The sequence below is a fragment of the Papilio polytes genome, unplaced genomic scaffold, assembly GCF_000836215.1.
Source record: "Papilio polytes unplaced genomic scaffold, Ppol_1.0 DF820711.1, whole genome shotgun sequence".
Taxonomy (NCBI): Eukaryota; Metazoa; Arthropoda; class Insecta; order Lepidoptera; family Papilionidae; genus Papilio; species Papilio polytes.
Window position 1 is genome coordinate 1,308,894 of NW_013528493.1, and position 9,063 is coordinate 1,317,956.

Below are 9,063 nucleotides of genomic sequence, written 5' to 3' on the forward strand. Positions count from 1 at the left end.
CGCTTCATATGATAATCACACAAGTACTAATAATCTTACTGATATTATAAATGCGAAAGTTTAGATGGGTGGATGGATGGATGTTTGTTAGAGTTTGTATCCTAAACGGCTGAACGGATCTCGATGAAATTTGGCATAGATGTAGAATATGGTGTGGAAGAACACATAGGCTACTTAGTTTTTTTTTAATACCACGCGGACGAAGTCGCCGGCGAAAGCTACTAAGTAATAATTCTTAGGTATTAGAAAAACATCAGAAGATTTGTTATCTTCTTCCTTATACTTTTAAATAAAGTCGTTTATTTCATAGTCTACGGCTAATAAATAATCAACATGGATCATCACCTTACTTTACTCTTTTTAAAGATGCGGTGTTTCTAAGTTGATACAACTTATTAAGTAAATTAGACCTTATTTTGTGGGCAGTGAGGTTGACATTTCGTTACATACAACAACTGATTTTTCTCAATTCTGGCTTTAAGAGATATAGGGTTGGCAATATTGATTAAAACACGAACATTTACTACAATGTAAAATCTAGGATTGCTTAAATGCCAGTTGCTTAAGTAATCCCTTATTCAGACTTCTGCATACTTTTAGACTAGTTATCTGAATCTAGAATTAAATATTACAAGGAGTCCATTTCTAAAATACATATAACTAGGATTTTTTTTGTGTTGGATTATTAAATACTATGCTGTGGTTTTAGACTACACTCGTTTTCGCCCGCGACTCTGTCTGCAGGAATAAAAAAGCAAAATTACGTACCTAATATCATCGAGATCTGTTCAGCAGTTTAAGCTACAAACTTTAACAAATATCCATCCATCAAAAGGGTTATTTATACTAATATCGTGATAACATTATGAAATGAAGTACTTTTAAAGGAAAGTTTTTATAACAGAGCGGTTGGTTTACCAAATGTTAAGTGATCATTACCTTCAGCGGGCATTTCACAACATCAAAGGAGTTGCAGGTGGGTCGTTAGCTTTTAGTTTAATAGAGAGGGTTAAAACAAATATTAAATTGTAATTAAAAATTAATATTAGCAATGGATATAAGAAATAACATGTAAACTATTTTAAAATATGTGAATGTTCATAGAGGTTGGTCAGAATCGTATTGGTAATTTGTAAAACGAATATAACGCAAATGTCAGACCGTGTGTATAACTGTTAGCTTCTAGAAGCTGTGAATAATGTCTTTATACGATACGAGTTTTCTGAGTTCACTGGAAAAGATCACAAGCAATCTACGCATGACATTGTTTAAAAATTTTCTGATCGTGTAAATAACAAAGTAATTGATATTTCCATAACCTTGATACTTATCCTTGAATAAATACCATCCAAACAATTTGTGTATTCTATATTTGACATATACGGGTGTATATAAACTTGCAATTGATTTTTTTCCAGTCTTTTTGTCGTATCGTTGTGGCAACTTGGTATAAAAAGAAACAATCGTGTGCGACCTCATCGTCCGACACTTAGTCTGGTATAAGATACCGAAGTTTCACGACATATAACATTCTCGATGAGAATAGGCGATATGTTAGCAATAAGGTCATTCACCATTTCGAGGGACAAATTATGCATTTTATTTTTAAGAAATAACCAGTTCTATAAGTTTTATTGCGTTACAATTATTTTTTTACAAAAAGGGCTGTTGAAGGAAACTAACGTACGTTGACACGGAGTCAAATCAGTTTTATTTTCTAATAAAATAAAAGACAATTTTGGAATGATGGGTTTTAAAATAAGAATAAACATTGCCATTTTTCATTAAAAAATAACTCGAGGGAGATTAAAAACAGGAATAAAGATTGTGTCTTTGTATGCTTCTTGTGCTGGTAGAACAAGGAGATATATTACAAGATGCCTCGTATTACACTCTCGTTACTAGTTATAAGTATTGATTGAAATTAAGAAAACTATATTCACAAAGGGTTACGGTTTAAAATTGTATAAGTAAAAAAGTACGAAGAGTTGTGCCTAATTCTCTTTCTTTTTAAGGTCAAAATTGTAGTGAAGTTATAATCTTAATTAATTGATATATCACTTATGTTGTTTATATATTTTAAATCACAAGCACTGCGTAGTTAATAAGCGATTAAAACAAAAAGATCGCTTCACCATTCGACATTCATTTTAAGGCATTGGTAAATAACAGTGATTGTTCTGGAACATGGGTATATCACGAATATTTGCGTGTCCGTTGCGAGAATTCGTAACGTTATCGACAAAATTTGTATGAGTTTTGTTGGTGTACTTTACGCCCGGTAGGGGCGCTGCACAAATCTATCATGTATTACGTCGGTAACGTTACGAAAACGTTCTCCCGAATATTCGTGATAAGCCCTCAGAACCGGTCTCAGCGCTCGCCATCGCCACCCCCGCGTCTAACTGTTTCGTTTTTTATTCACACTGCATTCCTACGCACCCCATCCCTTGCTGTTGCTTATGCTTGCATCCATCGTGTGAATCTTTAGATTTAGACAATCGAATAGATATAAAATAAAACTATTCCGATGTTAACTTTTAATACGGTTCTTTTTACACATTATTCTTTATTATATACAAATTAAATAAAGGAAAACCTTCATTTTTAAGTCCTCTTTAATTAAATTTCAATATATGCAATAATATAAAATTGCACAACCACTATATTTTTATAATGTTAAGTTTCTGTTTTAGATTATATAACTGCTAAATACCATGTGGGTATTTTAATAAAATTGTCTACTTATAGTTCAAACGAGCTTTTAATTCTGTATAATCTCGCCAAATATTTTATTTACATACTATGTATAGTATTTACCATGTGTCTGTAGTTTTAACTACAATTTAAAAAATATATAAAACTCTAAAGTTTAGTCTGGTATCCTAAATTGCACGCTTCTCGCTGCGCCAACGCATCATTGTTTTCGAGACGTCTGTGTGTGTTAGCTAGAAGTTTTTCTATAGATAATTGCACACTAGCACACCTGCAGTAGTGTGTCGAGCATTTCTCGGAATCTTCCTGTTGTAAAATCATGTAACGTCTTGGTGTGAACGCGGTATGCACAAAATGTCTCTGTGTGCGTGAGCGTCTCTAACTTGTTGGGGAGTGCGCTGTTGCTAGATGCATTTTTTTGGTGCAGTGTTGTAAATTTGACAACGTCGCGCAATTTGGATGCTTCAATAGATTTGAAGCTTGGGGCGACTTTTAAAGTTCTACTATAGAATTACAGCATTCACTTTTCTAAATGTTAACCATTTTATAATTTATTTAACTGCACTTGTTTATATATTTGCGACAGCACAATTTATATTATGTTACTAATGTTATACGAGTAAATGTGAAAGTTTAGATATATGTTTATAAGAGTTTGTATCCTAAGCGGCTTGACGGATATGGATGAAATTTAGCATAGATGTAGTTATAAGACTATGTCTGGAAGAACACATAGGCAGTTCTCCTTTGTTTTTTTTTATTCCACGCGGACGCAGTCTTCAAAACCTAGCTTTGAAATAATTCTGACTTACAGTAATAGCGTTTATAGCAGAACAGTACAGTCCGAGATTCTTGATATAAATAGTTAGTATAGGTTTGTACCTAATATAATTTAAATGTTTACCGTGAATTAGAATATGTAAAAACTGGGGCGTTCGTAGAATATATTTCATCAATGTGACCTCTGCATAGAAACTACGCTTACCAAGCTTTCAGAAATAAAGCAGGATATATCCCTATTCTTAAATTAAAAAATGTGAGAAGGATTATGTATCTTTCATCATAACATCATACAGCTGTGTTTATTATAAATTCTAGTTTGTAAGTAAGCAATAATTGTGTATAGTTGAACTTAAAATGGTTTTGAAAAATATTCCTAAACGTTTTTTTCTCAACTTTTTTGTACTGAGATGAATTATTCTAATGTTTTATGTTTGCTTCTGCAAAATGTACTACTTGGTAAGCTCGGTAGAAAATCAATACTCGACAATACAGGAATAATGTTTTATCCCATACTTTAAAACAAAGAGAGTTCGTACACTTTTTGCAACAGCACTATGTTTGATAATGATTTGTTTTATCCGGTTTTATATGTTAAAATGGGTTTCCGCTGACGAAATAATTGAGCAAAAATGTATTGTTACTCTGATATTTCAATGGGAATGATAGAGAAGTTTAAATATGGTGGTTTAGCACACTTTGTTAGACTAATTTGATTCAATAGATGGCGTTAGTTGTATATTATTTACACGAAAAAAATGTAGTTTTGACTCATAAACTTTGAAAGTTAATTAAAAAACGATTTTACAGCTTAAGCACTTATAAAGTCGAAACTATTGAAAAAGTCTGTGCTGAATGATATGATTTTTTTTTTATTAAAATGTCCGTAATGTTAATTATGCTTGGTCAATTGGAACTATACAATATGTTCCCTTAATTTTACTATCATATTATTTATTGATGATAATATTGAATTATACGAGACTTTATGATATTTTTTTATCATAAAGTCTCATAATTTACATGTCCGAGCATTATTACAGTACCTATGGAATTGCATCAACATGCATTTTAAAGCAGTTTTATTATTGTGCAATTAAAAACATATATTGTTATGGTCAATCAATACTGAATACAGGAATGCTACACAACATAACATTTTTTTAACAAATATTTTAGTATTTTTAAAATTTTTATTGCAGATACAAGATGTTATTGCTTATAGGCATTATGTATCAGAAGACCTCACGTTAAGAGAAAAATAACTACGTATCGATCAACGCTAAACACGTCGATTCTAGACTTGTGGTCGTGTGAATCCGCTATTCGGAATAGCATGAACCATATCCTACCTCACACTACTTATTTGAAATGGTTACAGGAAATATTAGCAAATTCAACAAAGAATCATTAAAAAAAACTCGGTATCATATGCCAGATTTCGTAATGACATTCAATAGATTATTCCAAAGTCTTAACAGCCTTAAGCTCAAGTAGATTAAAGGTACCAATACGACTTTTTACAAGTGGGATCGCTTTTAAATGTCAAAATATTTTTTGTTCCCCTTAATTTTTACAAGTACATATTATTATTGAAATACATTAAATTGTCTTAAATGTCACCTGTGTACACCTTGCACTCAAAATTATACATGTTTTCTATGTCTCGGGACAATCATTTGAATTTGTAAACTTTGTAAGGATCTAGCTGGTTGTTAGAATTTTAAACTATGTTAATATTTTATGTGTGATTTATTTATATTATTCAAGAAATAAGATATAATGTTTTAGTTTTAAACAATTATTTGCGAAATTCAAGTATTAAACTTAATGAATAACTACTAATCAAGCTGCTATTTGTTAAGACATTCACGAGTATTGAATATTTATCTATGTAATAAAATTAATAAAATAGTGAGTGTCTGTGGCGCAGTAGTTAAGCGCTTTACGGATCGAAATGTATGTGTCCAAGTTCGATCACCAGGATTACGACAATGCGATTTAGATTTACGAGTTTTACCTAATTTATACGAAGTTCTTACGACATGCTACTGAAAAAAAGCACATATCGGCGAAGAAATTGAAAGTGTGAAATCGACCAATTCACACTAGGTCAGCGTGGTTGAGTATGACCTTGTCACCTAGAACTTGAGTAGACACCGAGCTCCGGGAGTGTCCTATATATGACTCGACGACAACAATAATCATAAGTCGCATACAAAAAGGACAAAAGTAAAGAAGATATGTTTTTATATTGCGTCCAGAAAATTGAAATCTTTAATAATTTATAACTTGTAAACTTGAAAGCATGTTTCAATACTTTTATAATAATCACCAATTAGAATACCTTCTTATTAACTGCAGTTCTTGTTGTAAATGTTTCTTAGAGTAAAAAAGATAAAAAAAAAATACCTACATTGAATTTGCCGGCAAAAGCACAACATTATAAACAAATAAGCGGATTCAAAAAGAAAATTGCAGTTGTTGCAAATGGTACTAATAAGTTATATAATTGTAAAAAGTAAAAAGAGGATAAGAAACCCGTTTAATACTTTAACTGGTAAAATTGTATACTTTTTATTGCTTTGTTCTTCGTATCTATCGGCTTTCTAGCTGCCAATAAAATGCCTATTGTGTAAAAATTCACTGTAACAGGGTGTTAGCGGCGATTCCTGGAAACTTATCTACTTACTACAGTGTGTCATTGTTTTCGCGCGGCTCTAAAATAAAAGCATTCATTAAGTTTTATTGCCCTAGCTGTAACTTAAATAGTATTAAAAATGTTAAATAAAAATTGTAATATTTTTATCGTGGAATTGCTAATGAATAAACGCTGCATATTTTGGTTTAATTTGGGGATAAAGATTATTATTAGGATAATAATTTTTAATTTATGACTTCTTTTAGTATCTTTCAAACTAAATTTGTAAAGTTAATCTTTTGGTATTGATATTTTTATGCATATTTTGATGCTTTTTAAAGTAAGAGTTTTATTTTGATCATAATAATTATTTTGAGACTAAAATAAAATAATTGAAGAATTCAGTTGTATGTTTTAGGCTTATTACTTTAACTTCGAGACATATGAGTATAAAAAGGAGAACAATTACATCACAAGGAATTAAAGTAAATACAATGTAACTATAATAGGTGATATACTTAATTGTTGATTAATTTCAGTGTGTTCTCGTAATGAAAGTTGGCAAAGTTTTGTGTTGTGTTTACACTCCATGTGCCTCGTAAAATATCATGAATGATACAGTTCGCGGCGAGGGGATTAACACTTTGTTATTAGGCCACTTTGCCAGCTATTATGTTCTATGGAAGTTTTATTGTTACGAGTTTATAAGAACTATGAAAAATGAAGTTCTCTTTATGTATATGTGCGCGTGTAAAGCTGTACGCATTAAAATGTTTTTAAAACTTGTACTGTAAATTGTCGATTGCAAATTATTAATTTTTATTTTTTTACTTTACAGTGAACGAACTAGGTAAACAGAAATGTGATGAAAGTTTGTCATGTCTGAATTTCACAATAGGGTAACTTTTAATCGACAGCTATGATACGATGTGGGGATAACTCGTTTATTTTTATTGTCATTGTTTTTATCTTTAACTTAATGTTGGTTAGGATGAAAAATAATACTTTTACCACAATTTATCAGTTCTGTAGTTATTCAAATAAATACATCTGAAGACTTTTGCTTTGTATATTAGATATGACAGTTTTAAATTTTAAATTGTCTATTGATGACGAGTTAATCGTACAAAATGATGTGTAAAATAAAATGTTAACAAAACTCCGAGACAAATTATGTTTAACTATATTTTTTTATAAATACACTTATGCCTTATTTAAAAGATCGAAACAAAGGGTCCCTTTAGACAACACAAACAGTATTTGTATATGTTTCTAATATCCTATACGTCATATTCGGACTCTTACAATTCCGTCAGATTTCAAAGTTAATTGTGACGACTAGTTATAATTTTTTCTATGAATGAATATAAATATTTCTAATGAAGGTTTTGTCGTCACAATTATAGTAAAAATGTTTGCTAAATTTAAAGGGCCTAGATAAAATTAGTAGGAAGTAAGGGAGCGAATGTTAAGTGGCGAGGGGAGCGGACGTTGGAGCGATCGGTATAGTCCGAGAAAATCGATTTTCCACCCCTCATAGTTTGCATGGCCTGTCCGGCGGAGCTACGCACTTTTCTTCTTCCCTTAGAATAATAAAAAAGTTGTATTTTGCCTTGAATGTAATATTTTAAAGAAACTGATGCCGTATACTAGCTTATAATTAAAAACATACTATACATACATTATAATAAGTATTATAAAATAATATAATTTGTACAATAATAAAACATGTTTTCTTTTATAAATATGTTTTAAGATGCATAATATGTTCATTTAGGTGATGTTGAGTATGAGTCGAATTATTATGGTCTCGTCTTAAAACTTGTTTTGTAATGCTTGTTTCAATGTATGTGTAGTAGCCAATTATATGCATAATAAATAAAAATTGAAAAAAACATTGAAACTTAGAAGTACACACGTAAATTAATTATTTGTTAAACCTTGAATTTATTTATAACAGGTTTAAGTATACTTATATGAAATGATCGGTGTTTAGGTCATTGACTTAGCCCCAAATAACAAGAGAAGTTTTCATATTTACGTATACAAACTTAATAAAAAAAGCAAGTTCTCCATTTTCCAATATTACTGATTAATAATTAGTAATACCATTATTACAATGGCGTATAATAATTAAGGTAAACTATTTATTTACTCGTATGTATCATAATATTGAGTGTGCATTTTGTAGATTAATACAAACTCCTTACAATTATTTAAAATGAGATTTAAAATTTAGAAAATTTTGTCGAAGGGTCGGTCCGCCCGCATCGTAAGGGTGGCTGATATCGCCATCCCACTCGGACGCAGCATCACCGGACATTTCGACCGGGCATTTCAATTTTAAGAAAGAGTAGGGTCCGTCCCGCGCAGCACCACAGCCCCCTCCCCTCACCATTGCTGTCTCGCTCGCACGGACGACCAACAAAAGGACGCAAAAGCGATAACTTCATCACCACGCTCGGCTCTCTCTCGCACTTACATATCGGTGGGGGACGACGTTGCGAATTGTTATTGAAGTCATGCCCCCGAAGGCGACTTCGGGAAGGCTGTCAGTTGCTTGTAAACGTTCGTAGCGTCAGTACCTGGCGACTGACCCGCGTTGCCGGTATAGCGGCTCCACTACTACAGAACGCATTGTTCTTCGCGTGCGTAAACAAGTGCCAAGTTTTAATAACAATCGCTCTGTGATTTTGTTAATTATAGACGTTTTCGTTTAAAATTATATTAATATTGACAATAAGTTAACATGGACAATAAAGAAGGAACTATCCGTCTCTAATAAATAAAGGTGAACAATTTTGTGAATTATTAAAAACAGTTTCCGGACAAGTTTCGTAAAAGTTTTAAACCGGAAGTGTAGTTGACCGGGTCGCGAGTGTTTACAGCGCGCACGTGGCTTTGGCGAGCCGCTCGCCCGCGGTGCA